Consider the following 17,497-nt stretch of genomic DNA (forward strand, 5'->3'; position numbering starts at 1 on the left):
GCAGGCAGAGTAAGGTTTCTAGAAAGAGGCTTGGAGTCTGAGATATTATCACAGTGATAAAATTTAAGGGAAGATACAGGAGAAGGAGATCCACTGGATAATTTTGTACTTGAGACAAGTCAGTGTTTTTTTTTTTGTTTTTTTGTTTTTTTTTTTTTTTTTTCCCTAGAGTTGGCATTTGAATTATCTGCTATTTTCAGGAATGTAAATAACTGTGTTGTGGCCTTTGCATTGTAATTTAAGATATTTTCCCTTGTTTCTTAAGATGCACTTTATATATATATATATATATATATATATATATATATATATATATATATGTATATATTTCCCCTCACAGCTTTTTGTAGCTGAAGGAAGATGATGGAAGGGAGTGGGATAGAGACGACTCCACCAAGCACATCCCCTCCAAGCACAGCAAGGGAGGCTGCTGCTGCTGTTACACCTGTGACATTAGGTACAGAAACCTTTATTCATGTCTTTTGAAGCACTACAAAACCAGTTGCAATCAGCATAATTGCAGTTCTTTTCTCCAGGTTAATTGGAAGGATTTAAATTGTTTCTTAGTCATGGAAGTGGGCTCCTTATCCGTAATACATCTGATATCACACAGAATATTTTAAACATATATTTTATTCTTGAAACTATCTTAGGAAGTTATGTGGATGCACTTGTATTTTTGAAGGATGCAGGGCCAGGGAAATAATACCTTCCACTACAGTCCAGTTAGATGAGCAGCATAGAAGGGAGTTAAAACAGATTTACAGTCCTCTACAGGATAGTGGTAAATCTGAATAATCACTTGTGCTTTAATACTGATAGAATCTCAGAATGGTCTGGGTGGGAAAAAATCTTAAAGATAATTTTGTTCTACCCTTGCCATGGGCAGGGACAGTCTTCCACTATCCCAGGGTGCTCCAAGCCCCATCCAGCCTGGCCATGGATACTTCCAGGGATCCAGGGACAGCCACAGCTTCTCTGGGCACCCTGTGCCAGGGCCTCCCCACCCTCACTGGGAACATTTCTTCCTAATATCTGACCTAAATCTGCCCTCATCCAGTTTAAAGCCATTCCCCCGTCCCATCCATCTACCTCCTTGTAAAAAGTTCCTCCAGCTCTCTTGTAGTCCCTTGAGGTACTGGAAGGTGCTCTAATGTCTCACTTGTGGGTGGTAATCAGAGCACTTTTTCTGATTTTTTCAAGATTCTGAACTCTATATTTGAATACCAGCTACTGAATTTTTTGGCACATGTGGTATTGTTGAGTCAGACTTGTGCAGTCTCTGCTGTCAAATGCTAAAGGAGGAATCTACTGAGAAGATCTGCCCACAACATAAAATGAGTTCTATAATAAAAGCAATTTTTAAAAATTAAAACTCTGGAAATGTAACCTATGATGGAACACTTGCTTGAACTAGGATAAAAATGGATTCTGGGGTAGGCTTGCAGAGATGTTACCACACATGAAATGTACTCACTGCCTCATTCATACACAAGCAAAGAAACCAGAGCCAGAAGTGCATGAAGTGCTACGAGATGTCATCAAAAAAGTTAATTGTATAAAAATGGTCTTTAAATAGTATGTTTTTTGGTAATATTTTCTACTTAGATAGGGAGTGACCATGAAAGATTTTTTTTTTTTTTTTTAATATGGCACAGAGGTTTGCTGGCCACCAGAGGCAAGGTCTGTAAAAGAGTCGTTGAAATTAACATGAAATTTTTTTTTTTTTTTTTTTTCCCAACAAAAAGTCTCAGATGTGCTGGTATTTTCTGTGGTGACAAGAGGCTGTCAGCAGTATACTACCTAGTTGCTATTTTCAAAAAAATATGCACTCGTAATTTGTCCCATCGAGGTAAAGGTGACATTTCAACAAGGAGAGATACAGGAAATACATTTGTAACAAAGTCATGTTTTTGAGAAACCATTTCCAAAACTGATATTTGGAAATAACTTCCATTATTATTCATTCCTGCAGCTGAAATCAATGCAAGTGTTGCATAAAAACTTTCAGATATGTAGAGGTCAGCTTGCAAAGAGAATTTCCTGACATGTGTATGCATCTTCCAAACAGTTTCCCTGGGATTTGAACATACTCATTAAAAATACAAAAAATGCACCACGTTCGTCTTTCAGGGGCAATTGATAGACATCAGGGAAGATGAAAATTTGACAACTAAATTTCAAGGAAAACTTTTGTGTGGTTTATGGGTGGGAGTGGAAAATGAATAGGACGGTACAGCAAGCACAGCCAAGGAGGCAATTCCTCCATGTGGATCTCAGTGAGGTGTTCTTTCCAGCCCTTAAACCCAAGCAGCAGAGTTGTCTGAATGTAGAACCATTTATTTAAATACTTTAAATAAACATCTTTAAATTAACATCTTTAAATTAAATTGAAATTAACATCTTTAAATTCCTGCATCCTGAGGTGTTAAACCAAGACGTAAAAATTACTGAGGTTTTTCAGTTGCACTGCTCACCCTAAAACGTTTTTATCAATGATTGTATTATATAGTTTGTTAACCCTTATTAATGAACTATATTATTATATTGATAGTATATTATCAAAACAATTTCCAGTAGAAACAGAAAATGGTTTGTACTCTTAAGAATTTTTTTTTTATTTGTCTTTATCTCATAATTTTTAAATTTTTGTTGTGTGTTTTGTAATATGCATAACATACTGGTACAGTGGTGCATGTAAACCATCTATAAATCAATTTTACATGGGGAAATGGATGCTCAATTTATTTATTTTTTTTTACTGCTGGATGCTGGATGTGTGTGACCAAGTTTGGAGACCATGGCATTAGTGTGATTTGCATATCATTTGACTGTGGTCTTTAGGTTGAGGCCAGTGAGAAGCTTCAGCTGATTTAGTATGTTACTGCCATCAAAAATGGCAATTTCTGTTTTTCTCACTTAATTTCTTGGCTAAATTTGGTTATAGACAGGAAAATTGGCTTATCCAAGGATCAGCTGAGACAGGGAAAGTGGAGGGATCAGGAAGATAAGTGCTAGAGAAGAGAGGGCTGCCTTATGTTCAGTCCATTTTACAGTGCGACACCTCTGAAACAATTCCCATCCTCCTGGATAGTAGGAGTGTGTGTTTTATTCCTGAAGACAAGCATTTCCTACATCATCAGTTGATGCAGCAGTCACTCAGGAATAACAGAGCAAGGTAGAAATTTCTGAGGCAGGTTTCAGCTGCTTGTAAAATTAGTAGTCAAATGCTGACTTGTCTTTTTAAGCTAATGGCAAGTAGGGTCATGCAGGAAGAGATGTGTCTTACAAGATGCTGTCACCAAAGACTGAGTGCCATTGGTGCTGTATGAAAACTCAAGCTGAAGTTTCAAATTCACTTTGAATGAAAAAATTCCCTGACTGGTTCAAAAATTATTTGTGAAATGTCTGAACAATTATATAACTGAATCTCTGAGATTAAGTTTTCTCTCTAAAAGTTGTTTTTCTCTCTTTTTTCCCCCCCTTATTTTTGTAGCTTTGTCTAGCCCCCTTGCCACACCAAACATGCCATCTTCTCCTGCCTACTCACCACCCTTGGCAGCTGGAGTGTCCCCAGTTCCTCCTCCCATTATGACCTCGGCCTCTCTTCCACTTGTGCCTTCTGCAACCGTTTCTACAATTGCACCACCCCAAAGTCCTGTCCCACCTCCTGCTGCCCCCACAGCTTTCAGCACTCCTGTGTCCCAGTTCTCTGCTCCTCCTCCACTGAGCTCTGTTGCTGGCCCTGCTCTTTCTGCACCTCCCACTGGTCCCCCCATTTCAGGGTTTTTTTCCATGTCTTCCACCTATGATATCACCAGAGGTCGTGCTGGCTGAGGACCTCAGAGCCCACTGATGCCTTCGTTTTCTACACCTCCAGTCACAAGTAACTCTTTGCTTTTCTGTTCATGGGACAGGATGGGGGAATCTCCTTGGTGGCTGCTTTATTCTTCTGGGTATACTTCAGGAGTTTTACTCAGAAGAAGGGATAATAGCCTTTAAAATATACTCATGGTCCAGGACAGGGTCCACTTTAAGTTCTGGTGGCATTCAGTTTCCCAGGAAAATCTTTGTTTCGGAATTTTTAGTTTTGTTACCTTGCACAGCAAAGCCCAGCTGAGCAGGTTTTCTTCAGCTCAGCAAGCCACCTTCAACCATTATATTTCCCCAGAATGACAATCACAGGCTGTGAACTCCTAATTTTCTGGGTTTTTTTGTTCTGAAAATCTGTCTCTTAACAAGCTGTCTGTCACATGACACCAGCTTCTGTTTTCTTGTTTGCAGCCAGGAAATTGCACTGGGATAGCTAAAAATACATACCTTCCATGCAGGCAGTTGCTGTGGTTGCAGAACTGGTGTAATTTTCAGCTTGTGGAATGGAAACTTGGGTCTTCAGCTGCAGTTGGGCCAAGCTTTTGTTATTACTGGTGATACCTCTTTTAAGTTGTCTGTATTAGGAAAGTGTCTAAAAAGAGCTATCAGTTGTGCAGTGTAAAATAAAAATAACTCTCAATTAAGGCTAGTGTTGGAAAATCTGTTAAAATAAGCTTGAGTAATGGGGTAAAGGGTCTGACTTTACTTTTCTACTGGTTTAGTTTCTTTTGTTTTCCTTTAAAATATGTAAACCTTCCTCCTTTTTCTACTACTATTGATTTCCAGCACTTGGTGTTAGAAAATTTGCTTTTCCTATTGTGGAATATTCCTATATCTTTGTTCAGAGACTACCACTTATCCCTCTCTTTACTGAGAGTCTATTATGAAAATTTGAATACAATAAAAAGAACAGCTTTTAAATTAGTATGATAAGAAAAAGAAAAATTGTTTATCTTTGTACATAACATGCAGGCAGTCTCAATTTTGTTAGCAGACATGGTTGCATTCATTAGATCTGCTAGCCTTGAACAAGCAGAACTGTTCTTGGGCCTTACAGAAGTGAGATGAATTAGCCTGGAATTGTTCTATTCTTCCTGCTGTTATCCTGGTAAACAATTGCATTTTGCTTCTGGATAACAAATTCAACACTTGTGTTTTATCTTTCCTCTTACAGGTGTTTTGGCAGATCCCATTACTCAACAGGCAACTTTATAATCCTTTTTGTCTCCTGGGGCTGGTTCTGCAATCACTTTTCTTGAGGACCATGAAGATCCCAGAGTGCAGCACCTGCTGGAGGACTCTGGAGGTTTGTAAAGGTATGGGATTTGTCTGTGTCTTGGTTTGGGAAGACAGGTATCTTCCAGGGAAAGCTGGAGTTTCCCTTGGAATGGAGAGTGTAAACCACCCCTGTGGTGATGTGTTTATTTATGTTTAATGTTCATGATTTGTTGAATCTGATTTCTGTAATGGTTCGTTCTTTGTAACCCCCCATGTTCCTTCCTATGTGGTTTTCCCCAGTCTCGGTTATATGTCAGTCATTGGTTATATAACCTCCTGGTCCTGTCTGTCACTCTGGGGCCTCTCCCTGCGTCCAGAAAGTTCCAGGGAAGGCGTCGAATGATTGGGCTGGATCCAGGCTTCCCCCTCCCATTGTCCCCTGTGTGGTTGTTTCACCTGTCTTTTATGTTAAGAGCCACACCCTTACTGTACCCCATTGGACCCTGGTTGAACCCTCCCGTGTAACACCCCCTGTTAAAAGTTGCTGCACAGAGACCCTCGGGGTCTCTCTGAGGCTGGTGTCCAGAGGTGAGGACTCCACGTCTGAAGCTCCAATAAACTCGTTTGGATCTACCCCTCAAGAGTCCCTCCTTTCGTTCCTCCTGCCACAGCCACACTTCACTCCTGGAAAGCCAAGACCACTTGTGTTGCTGTGGTGCCAGGGCTGGCCGGACTGGCGTCACAGGCACCGCCGCAAACCCCTCTTTATTTTCAATTATAAATTTGCACTCAGAGGCTTTTAGGCAAAGATTTGGGGATAGGAATACCAGTTCTTTACCAATATGTGTAACAAAGCAAACAAAAAAAAGCAACTGCAGCATTAATAACAAAAACAGTACCAAGAACCTTGAGGGCGTTGCTTCACAAAATACCCAGGGCAGTTTAGTCTTGGTGCCCCTGCAAGATCTTCAGAGCACCAAGCTAGAAACAGTGGAAAAGTCTGTGGCTGTGATGGCAGGATGTCCCAGCAGGGCAGGGGGGGAGTGCAAGGTCGCAATGTAGCAAGAGGAGCTGTGCCGGAGAAGCCGACGGCAGGGCAAGACTAGCCCAACTCCAGCAGGGCGGCAGAAGAGCTCAGAAATCCAAGGCAAGCAGATGATAGTAAATTTCCCAGGACTGGATCCCTTTGGCGACAGTGAACTCCTCTCACAGCAAGCAACAACCCAGCCATTCTCTCTCCCCGAATGCCATAAAACAGAGTGCCAAGATGCCTCAATTTCTGTCCTTTACCTGCCCCAAAACTCGCATTCTCTCTCCCTTGGAGCTTTGGCCACCTCTTTGTTTTGGTCAAGTACTCTTAAGTATTCAAAACTTAGTTTCCTTAGTAACTTATGCAAAAAAAAATTCTTTAGCATAAAAAAGGAACAAACCAAACCCCCAACAGTCTGTTATCTTCATGAGGAATTACCAATTTATATTGACTGGAGGAAGACATGTTGCACTCTTTAAGTGCATGCTACTAGAAATCATTAATTTTTTCCAGTCTCATGTGCAAGGTGGCTGTTTTTAGTAGTGGTGTTTGCTGAAATTATGCTGTTACTTTTTCTCTGTATAGAAGAGAGGGGACTGTACAAATGCAGGTGTTGTAAGTTATTTTTTATTCCTGTCATAGGAACTTATGATAGAACCTGTTACATATGGATATGTTCTTAAACTAGATGAAATTCTAGAACCCTTTAAGACCTGAGAGATATTTTTTTCTTCATAAAGACTGTATGCAAAAAAAGATAAGTCTGTTTTACTGTACCTGAATGCTTTGCATATCCAATTTATAACTTCCTAATTAACTGAGTTTGATTCCTTTGGGATGCAAGTCATGCTTGTTCTATAACAATCAAGTTATATTTTGTATTTTTTTCAAGGACAGACAAACAACATATTTTTTTCAATCACAAAGAAGTGTCTAAGGTATTTTGTAAGATTAGTCTGCTAGAAGGCATGGAATGTATAGCGCAGAACAGATATTCTTTGTGATGCCATCTAATCAAACAGAGGAAATAAGCAGCAACACCAACTAGTAGAATTTCATTAGCCTGTAACCTTTCTGTAAGAGATGCTACATTTAAGTAGCATCATGAAGATTGTGGCAAAAAGATCTGAGGGCTGTACTACATCAACACAGAGCTGTATTCGAGAGCAGCACCACATTCTATCCCATCTCACACTGAATGGGAAGGAAGAATAAAGAAGGCTATTGTCCCAGTGCACTTGAAGAATTTTGGTTTTCAGTCCCTTTGAAGCATGAAAACCTGGCAGAAAAAGTTGTGTGCGACATGGCAGACTGAGCCCTCTGTTACTCCAGTGATACCGTCTTAAAGAGGAAGATTAATTCTCCATCAGTACAGTGAGAGTAGGGTGGTCATGCTGCCATTTTCAGGGAGAAATGTCTTTTCACGATCATAAAACCACATTTTCCTTCTTCCTTTAAGTAATAGTGTTTTACCTTCAGTCGCCATATTCCTCCTAATATTTGCAGTAGGTGGCAGTGATCTAGAAGAGAACATTTTACTTGTGTCTTGGTTTGGGAAGACAGGTATCTGCCAGGGAAAGCTGGAGCTTCCCTTGGAATGGAGAATGTAAATCACTACCACTATCTTTTTTCCAATTATAATTTTTTCAGTTAAAAAGCTTTTAGGCAAAAGATTTTTGGAAATAGAAATAGCAGTTCTTTACTAGTATGTATAACAAAGCAAACAAAAAACCAACAATCAAACAAAACAAAAATAAACAACTACACCATTGATAACAACAAAAAAAAAAAAAGTACTAAGAACTTCGAGGACTTTGCTTCACAAAAACTCAGGGCAGTTTGGTCTCGGTGCCTTTGTAGGATACTCAGAGCACCAAGCTGGGAACAGTGGAAAAAAGTCTCGGGCTGGTAGCTGGAGTGGCAGGGTGTCCTGGCAGGGCAGGGGGGTGCAGGGTCACTCTGCAGCAGATGAGCAGCGCTGATGGAACCACGACAGTGGGGCAGGGCTGGCCCAGCTCTCTCAAGGGGGCAGAGAAGCTCAGAATTCCAGGGCGAGCAGATGATGGCAGATTTCTCAGGACTGGACTGCAGTGAAATTCTCCATCAGGAGTACCAACCCAGCCGTATCTTTTCCTCAAACGCCAAAAACCAGCCAGACAGGCTACCTGAAGCTCTGTCCTTTATCTGCCTCAAAACCCCCACCCCCTCCGAGCTTCGACAACCCAATAGTCTTTAGTACAACATTTAGTCTCCTTGGTAACTTATGGGGAAAAAAATCTTTAGAGTAAAAAGGAACAAAACCTAACCCCAACATTATCCACCTCGCTTTTTTTTCTCATATTAACATATCATATTCAGTTTAAATCTTTAAAAAATACATATATATACATGCAAATATGGATACAGGCACAGTGTCATGGGTAGTTTACCCCAAAACAAGGTTTCCTTGAGGTATGAATCAGGTCTCTCTATACTTTTGCATCACTCACAAGGTGAAACCTGGTCCTTGAGCGAAGACAACCCTTGTCTTTTCTGGAGGCACAATTAATCCAAACATTTTTTTTAGCATACTTCTTATGTGTACCACTGGAACCTTATCTCCATCTGTTGTTTGCAAGGGCTCAGATTGGGCAGGACTTGCTAGGTTGGTGGAACCTTGAGTGTTCACTAACCATGTGACCTTTGCTAAATTAACCTCCCACTTCTTAAAAGTCCCCCCACCCAGTGCCTTCAAGGTGGTTTTAAGCAGGCCATTGCATCATTTAACTTTTCCGGCTGCTGGTGTGTGATAAGAAATATGGTACACCCACTCAATGCCATGTTCTCTAGCCCAGCTGTTGATAAGGCTATTCTTGAAATGGGTCCCATTATCTGACTCCATTCTCTCAGGGGTACCATGCCTCCACAGGACTTGCTTTTTCAGGCCCAGGATGGTGTTCTGGGCAGTAGCATGGGGCACAGGGTAGGTCTCCAGCCACCCAGTGTTGGCTTCCACCATGGTCAGCGCATAGTGCTTGCCCTGGCAGGTTTGGGGAAGGGTGATATAGTCAATCTGCCAGGCCTCCCCATACTTATATTTGGACCACCACCTACCATACTTTAGGGGTTTCACCCGCTTGGCTTGTTTGATGGCAGCACATGTTTCACAGTTATGGATAACCTGAGAAATACTGTCTATGGTTAAATCCACCTCTCGGTCTCGTGCTCACTTGTAGATGGTATTTTTGCCCTGAAGACCTGAGGCATCATGAGCCCATCGAGCTAGGAACAACTTCCTCTTGTGTTCTCAATCTAAGTCTATCTTTGACACCTTTATCTTTGCAGCTTGATCTACCTGCTCATTGTTTCGGTGCTCTTCATTAGCCCGACTCTTGGGGACATGGGCATCTACATGGTGGACTTTTACAGGTATCTTCTTTACCCAAATGGCAATGTCTTTTTAATCATCCACAGCCCAGATTGGTCTTTTCTTACGCTGCCAGTTGGCCTTTTTTCACTTTTCCAGCCAGCCCTACAAAGCATTGGCTACCATCTATGAATCGGTGTAGAGGTAGAGCTTTGGCCACTTCTCTTTTTCAGCAATGTCCAGGGCCAATTGAACAGCTTTAAGTTCAGCAAGGTGGCTTGACTCACCTTCTCCTTTAGTGGCTTGTGCGACCTGTCGTGTGGGGCTCCACACAGCTGCTTTCCACTTGCGGTTCATCCCTATGATGAGACAGGAACCGTCAATGAAAAGAGCGTAGTGTGTTTCTTCTGCTGGCAGTTGATTGTATGGTGGAGCTTCTTCAGCACGTGTCACTTGTTTCTGCTCCTCTTCATCCGTGAGACCAAAGTTTTTACCTTCAGGCCAATTCGTAGTTATCTCCAAAATCCCAGGGCGATTTGGGTTTCCAATATGGGCACGCTGTGCGATGAGGGCAGTCCATTTGCTCCATGTGGCATCAGTGGCGTGGTGGATAGAGGGAGCCTTTCCTTTAAACATCTATCCCAGCACCAGTAGTCGGGGTGCCAGGAGGAGTTGTGCTTCTGTGTCAGTTACTTCTGAGGCAGTTTGAACTCCTTCATAGGCGGCCAAGATCTTCTTCTCTGTGGGAGTGTAGCTGGCTTCAGACCTTCTGTAGCTGCGACATTAGAATCTTAGTGGTCGGCTTCGAGTTTCTTCAGCCACCTTCTGCCAAAGGCTCCAGGATAGACCATGGCTCCCAGCTGCAGAGTAGAGCACATTCTTCACATCTGGTCCCGTCCTGACTGGGCCAAGGGCCACTGCGTGAGCGATCTCCTGTTTGATCTGGACAAATGCGTGTTGCTGTTCAGGACCCCAGTGGAAATTATTCTTCTTGCGGATCACCAGGTAGAGAGGGCTCACAATCTGGCGGTACTCTGGAATGTGCATTTTCTAAAAGCCTTTGGCACCTCGGAAAGCTTTTGTCCCCTTCTTGCTGGTCAGTGGAGACAGTGCTGTGATCTCATTGATGACTTCAGTGGGAATCTCGTTCCGTCCATCCTGCCACTTTACTCCTAGGAACTGGATCTCTCGGGCAGGTCCCTTGACTTTGCTCTTCTTGATGGCAAAACTGGCTTCCAGGAGAATCTGAGTGATCTTCTTTCCTTTCTCAAACACTTCAGTTGCAGTCTTCTTCCACACAATGATGTCATAGATGTACTGTAAATGTTCTGCAGCCTCACCCTTCTCCAGTGCAGCCTGGATCAGTCCATGGCAGATGGTGGGGCTGTGTTTCCACCCCTGGGGCAGTCGGTTCCAGGTGTACTGCACGCCCCTCCAGGTGAAAGCAAACTGGGACCTGCATTCTGCAGCCAAAGGAATGGAGAAAAATGCATTAGCAATGTCAATAGTGGCATACCACCTTGCTGCCTTGGACTCCAGCTCATACTGGAGTTCCAGCATGTCCGGCACAGCAGCACTCAGCGGTGGAGTCACTTCATTCAAGGCACGATAGTCCACAGTCAATCTCCATTCTCCGTCAGACTTGCGCACAGGCCATATGGGGCTGTTAAAGGGTGAGTGGGTTTTGCTGACTACCCCTTGACTCTCCAGCTCACGGATCATTTTGTGGATGGGGATTACGGCATCTCGATTTGTCTGATACTGCTGGCGGTGCACAGTCGAGGTGGCAACAGGTACTCGTTCTTTTACCTTCAGAAGTCCTACTGCAGATGGGTTCTCTAAAAGTCCAGGCAAGGTATTCAATTGCTTAATGCCCTTAACTTCCACAGCAGCTATCCTAGATGCCCATCTGAGTCCCTTAGGGTCTTTGTAGTAGTCATTCCTGAGGAAGTCTATGCCCAGAATACACTTGGCTTCTGGGCCAGTCACAATCAGATGTTTCTGCCACTCTTTCCCAGTCAGGCTCAACTCAGCTTCCAACAGAGTCAATTCTTGTGATCCCCCTGTCACCCCAGCAATGGAAATCGGTTCTGCCCCCATGTCTCGATGGCATTAGAGTACACTGCGACCCAGTATTAACCAAAGCTTCATATTTCTGTGGCTCTGATGTGCCAGGCCATCGAATTTACACAGTCCAAAGACCCGGTTTTCCCGTGCCTCTTCCTGGCTAGAGGCTGGGCCCCTCTAGCACTGGTTATTATTCCCTTCTTGGGCATACATGGTAGAGGTTTTTTCAAGGGGATCTGACATATCATCTTCACTTCTATAATACTTGGTGACTTGGTCATGGGAGGCTGAGGCTACTTGCATTTTAGTGGAACTCCGTCTCTGAGTGTTCCTCTTCTTGAGCTCACGCACCCGTGCTGCCAGGACAGAAGTGGGTTTCCCATCCCACCTTCCCATGTCTTCCCCATGGTCACGCAGGAAGGACCACAGTTCAGCTCGTGGAGTGTACCCTCCTTCTCTAGCTGGGCTCTGACTCTGGGGCCTGTGACTCATACCGGTGCCACCTGGGAATTGTTCTTTCTTATCTTCTCCTTCACCTCCCTTATCTCCTCTTTGAGTTTCTTTACCACAACAGAGACCTGAGCCTGCATTGGGCCATTGATCATACTTCCATAATTCCTGAGCTTGCTGGCTACAGAACCCACTGTCTCTCGGTTGGTATCAGGATTAATTGTGGCAATGAATATGGTGTAGTCATGTGATCCCTGAGTTGCCAGCATCCACATGTGCCCTGTGCATCTAACCTTGTCGGGGTCATTATCATGCTGTCCACTCCTCCCAAAGTGTACCTCCAATACTGCCACTTCTCTCAGCCTTTGGATCCCCTCCTCAAGGGTCTTCCAGTCTGTTGTATGATGGCGCTGCTGCATTTTTTCTCTGTTGACAAACCTCTCCCTCATACTCATTAAAAGCCGCTCCCAGAGGGAGAGGGGGCCTGGCTGTCTTACAAATACCTGATTTATACCTGAGTCCTGGGTCAAGGGTCCCAAATTCCTTGCCTCACTACCATCCAGTTGTACACCTGTACCTATAAGGTCCCAGACCCGAAGTAGCCAGATTGTATAAGGCTCACGTCCCTGTCGTGCAATGTCTTTTTGCAGGTTACGGAGACTTTCATATGACAGGGGCTCGGTGATGATCTCAACCTCTGTTTCCCCTGCGGGTTTTGAGGGCCCTCCTTTCTTATCCTTATTACCTGGCTGCTCTGATTTTATCTTGTACTTCCTTGATTCCAAAGGGGCGATTGCTGCTGGCTGTGGCTCCCCCTGTGATTCAGCTGAAACTTGGATGGTTGTAACATCTGTGGGCTCCACTGCTGCACCATCAGACTCTGCCTTTACAGGGCAGGGGGAGGGTTTCCCATCAACAGGGTCTAAGGAGGCTAATGAGGCCACCACTGGAGAAATGTGCTCCTTCATCATCTGGCCTATTTCCTTCACCAGAACCCCCGCTCAATCTGGGTGGTTCATTTCTGAGGTGGACTGCAGGGCAGGGTCAGGCAGTGGGCCAGCATCCCTATTCTGTGGGGCAGTGTCAGGCCCTATGGCAGTATCCCCAGTCTCTGGGGCAGGTGTCTGTGCAGTGATCCAAGTTGGCCTCACCTTATCTCTGGAAACTAATAGATAGACTATGACTATTAGCAACACTTGGGTAGTATCTAGAGGGAATTTAAACCCTTCAAAAGCTGTTAGGGTAGGCACAAAGAACTGGTTGAAGGGCTGGGAGAAAATTTTCTTTGCTGTCATTTCCTCACAGAAAGTACCATTCTTAAAGTAACCCCAAAAACATAGGCTTAATGTGTGATAGCCATGTATCCATGTGCCTGCCTTCCAGAGGAAGTTAAAAATCCATGAATGCCTCATTTTATCCACCCATAAAACAAACTGGATAATAGTCACAGTAGTCTTAGTTATAGGGCCCATACTTAAATAAGGGCCTGCAAATGGGAGGAATACAGCCACAACCACGTGCCTTCCAAACCAGGGCAAGTTAGAGCACATGATGCTGCTTGATGAGATTTCTATATCCAACACACACAAAATAAAATACTAGCTTACTTAGGAATCACTATTTCATTTTCTCTTTCTTTTCTCAGTGCCCTCAAGCCCCACATTGGGCACCAAAATCTGTCTTTATTTGGGAAGACAGGTATCTGCCAGGGAAAGCTGGAGCTTCCCTTGGAATGGAGAATGTAAACCACCACCACCACCTTTTCTCCAATTATAATTTTTTCAGTTAAAAGCTTTTAGGCAAAATATTTTGGAATTAGAAATAGCAGTTCTTTATTAGTATGTATAACAAAGCAAAAAAACCAAACAAACAAAACAAAAAAACCAACTACAGCATTGATAACTGTCAGGGCGGTTTCCTCACCCAAGATTTAGGTGGTTTAAAGTCCTTGGCCCTCTAAAAGGCCCGAGTCGCGTTGGTGTAAAAAAGCAGAGTCTTCAAGGTCTGTTTTCAGGTTTCTCGTGTTGTTTATTATTCGATATCTCAGAATTTTCTCTGCTCCCAGCCGAGGTCTGGACAGCAGCTGGGACACGAGGCAACTGCCCGCCTCAGGGGATGTCCCCTAACATTTATACAGATAACTACGTATTGGTTATTTACTATTTTGTGCCAATGCCCAGTGCCCACACCAGAAGTGACATTTCTACTTTGCTCCAATCCACTCTAACTACTTTGTGCCATCACCACCCCAAAAGATGGAGGACGAGGAAGAAGGAGAAGTACATGAGGTACCACCCAAATTCCACCATCTTGTCCCCATTTACTTCTATTCTATAAATTCTAAAACTACTTAATTCTGTGTCATCTACTGTACTAAACTACTATTTTCACATCCCGGTGGTTTGTAATTCCTTTTGCAATGTTTGAAGCTTTTCCCATGGATTAAAATCAAACCCGGTGTTTTCTTGGGCTTTGTGCCAAGGTCTCCAAGCCCCCTGGACCGGCTCCACACCCCCCTGTCCAGGGCTCAAATTCCCTTCCTCGGGTCCCAGGCCATTGTCAGGGTCCACAAGCATATGCGGGGAACCTGATGGTTCATTTTACGATCTCAGAGCACAAAAGACACAGCGGGGGACAACTCAATACAACAAAAATGCACCTTTATTTAGTGCCACCAAAATGTGATAGTGGGAGAGAAAATAGAGAATAGTAAGAAAGATAGAAAAGAGGGTAAGGGGATTATAGCTACCAACGTGGAGGGACGAGTCCTCGAGGCCGAGATGCCTATAAACACGAACTTTTCCAGTGGGGTGATCACGAAGGTGAGCAGGGGTCTCCAGGGTTTTATAGGTTGGTCAAGGCGGGGACCAAAGCGAGCGGCACAAAGCCAAAGCAGGAGCCACCTGTGTTGAGGCAAAGCAAGGGGCCCAGAGCCAAAGCAGGAGCCACCTGCATCAAGGTTGGGACAAAGGAGAGTCACAGGGCCAAAGCCGGAGCCACCTGCGTTGAGGTTGGGTGCTCAGGGACAAGCTGCACACTGTACATGCCGTACTCCGGTATGGGGGGACCAGTTTGGGCAAGTAGCCTTGGCTCAGTCCACTGTGACCAGTTCCATTGTTCTTGCACTCCGTTGTCATGGAGATGCAGACCAGTCCTCCGAGACTTGGCAAACATTCCACCTCAGCCAGGCCAGGGCTCCTTTCAGAGTCTAGGGTCTCAGTCCTCAGTCACTGGAGACGGTCGTGAGGCATATCACATCCTTGGACAGACTCTGACAGCCATCCAAGGGGATGTCCTGGACTCCAACAATAACAAAAAAAGTACCAAGAACTTCGAGGACTTTGCTTCACAAATCTCAGGGCAGTTTGGTCTTGGTGCCTTTGTAGGATCCTCAGAGCACCAAGCTGGGAACAGTGGAAAAAAGTCTCAGGCTGGTAGCTGGAGTGGCAGGGTGTCCCGGCAGGGCAGGGGGGTGCAGGGTCACTCTGCAGCAGATGAGCAGCGCTGATGGAACCACGACAGTGGGGCAGGGCTGGCCCAGCTCTCTCAAGGGGGCAGAGAAGCTCAGAATTCCAGGGCGAGCAGATGATGGCAGTTTTCCCAAGACTGGACTGCAGCAAAATCCTCCAGCAGGAGCATCAACCCAGTCGTGCTTTCTACCCGAATGCTAAAAACCAGACAGACAGGCTACTTGAAGCTCTGTCCTTTATCTGCCTCAAAACCCCCACCTCCTCCGAGCTTTGACCACCCCTTTGTTTTGTTAAATAATTTTAAGTACGACATTTAGTCTCATTGTTAACTTATGGGGAAAAAATTCTTTAGAGTAAAAAGGAACAAAACCTAACCCCCAACAACTTGTAACATGATTCTGTAGCCCTTTTTAGAGTACTAGAGCTTTTGATTGCAAATTAATTGAAAAGTCAAGCTCATCCACACTTCTGTGCTGCCACTAGGATCCAGAAGGTGTCTTGTTTCTGTTTATGGAGCAGGTCTGACTCCATAAGAACTGACTCCAGTAAGAAAGATTTTGGTTAACGTATCAAGTGTTCCATGTGCTCTGTGTATTCAGTAACCACTTCTTGAGAATTTCTTTAGTGAAAGAATCAGGAATCATCAATTATACTGAGACCATCAAGTTCGTTGTGTATGTAAGCCCACATCAGTGTTGGTGCTTTTTAAAAATGAGCCAGAATCTGGGACGTGCAGTGGTAATTTTTACAGAAATGCATCCTCCATTTCCTGTTGAAGAGCTCACGCAGTAGTTGCCACAGTCATCTTTACTTCTGTTGTTGAAGTAATTTGATACACCCTTTTTCCTCTCGTGTTGTTAAGAAATCATAAACTTTCCTTTCAGATTTCCTTCAAGCTCAGTAATATTGGGAACTACGACAACCTAGAATTGACAAATTAATGGTCTGGAATTGAATAGGACTGTTTCAGTTTCTTCAATCATTCAAAGATGCCTAACCAGTCCCATTGCAGTTCTGAGAGTGATTTCCACATAATTGTTGCAATAACTTCATGTTTTGAATTGGTATAAAAATATGGATTATTTCACCCTGTGCTGTGCAAATGAACACATAAAGGCATCTTCCACAGGTAGAAGCAGTCTCAGTGTTCAGGAACCATCTGTATAATGACTTTATGTTAGTTAAGCAGCCAGGATGCTAATTGGAGAAGCCTGGCTTTGCAAGATGATGAGGCTGTTACTGCATTAATGAGGAAGGTAATGTTTAAACTTGAGGTTCTGCTAGAAAAGGCATGCACTGACGGTCATATCCTGCAGTGTTTGTGCTGAGTAATGCACAGCAGATGTTACAGAAGCAGCTTAATTTTGGTTTTGTTTTTTTAACTGTAACATTTTTAATTTCTTGAGGAGGAAAAAAAGAACAACCCAGAAGATAATATGGAAATGTGTGTGCTTAAATTTAGGGTGTAGCTAAGAATCCCATGGTGAAGTCTGTTCTTGATAAAACCAAGCATTCAGTGGAGACCATGATCACAACACTGGATCCTGGCATGGTTCCATATATCACCAAGTGTTTATGATAAACCATCAAGTATTGCTTGTAAATGCTAGAGTAGCTACTGCAATAGCACACTACTTTTACACTTAAAGTGTAGAAGCATTTCAGTTACAGCTTGAAAATTAATAGGAAAGAAAAGCTTTGTGTTACTCACCATTTTTTATTTGACGGAAGGGCACTGCATGTCACACGTAGCTGACCTGAGAGTAAAAGAAGGAAGCAAAAGGCACCATTTGTCCAGGGTCTTGGTCAAGTTTTGGCGTTTTTTGCCATGTTTTTTTTTTTTTTTTCCCTAGCAGCCTGATAAGCAGCTCTCCCTCCTAGGTGCACCAGTACTGACCTTGCTCTGCTGATGAAAAGAGCTGGTCAGGAAACAGCTAAGACTGAGAAGAAACCATTAAAATGATTTTTTATTATTTTGTTTTCCTGAGATTTTTTTTCAGCTGAACCTATTAGATTCGGGTGGTGCATTTTGTTTAGGTTCAC

The 17,497-nt window shown here is 43.6% G+C and overlaps 1 pseudogene; it reads left to right on the top strand.

The window, feature by feature from the left end:
- The first annotated feature begins 344 nt into the window (after positions 1–344).
- LOC136373415 (protein PRRC1-like) lies at positions 345–17,033 on the top strand (annotated as a pseudogene).
- Positions 17,034–17,497: the final 464 nt, after the last annotated feature.

Source organism: Sylvia atricapilla, chromosome W, assembly GCF_009819655.1.
Source record: "Sylvia atricapilla isolate bSylAtr1 chromosome W, bSylAtr1.pri, whole genome shotgun sequence".
Lineage (NCBI taxonomy): Eukaryota > Metazoa > Chordata > Aves > Passeriformes > Sylviidae > Sylvia > Sylvia atricapilla.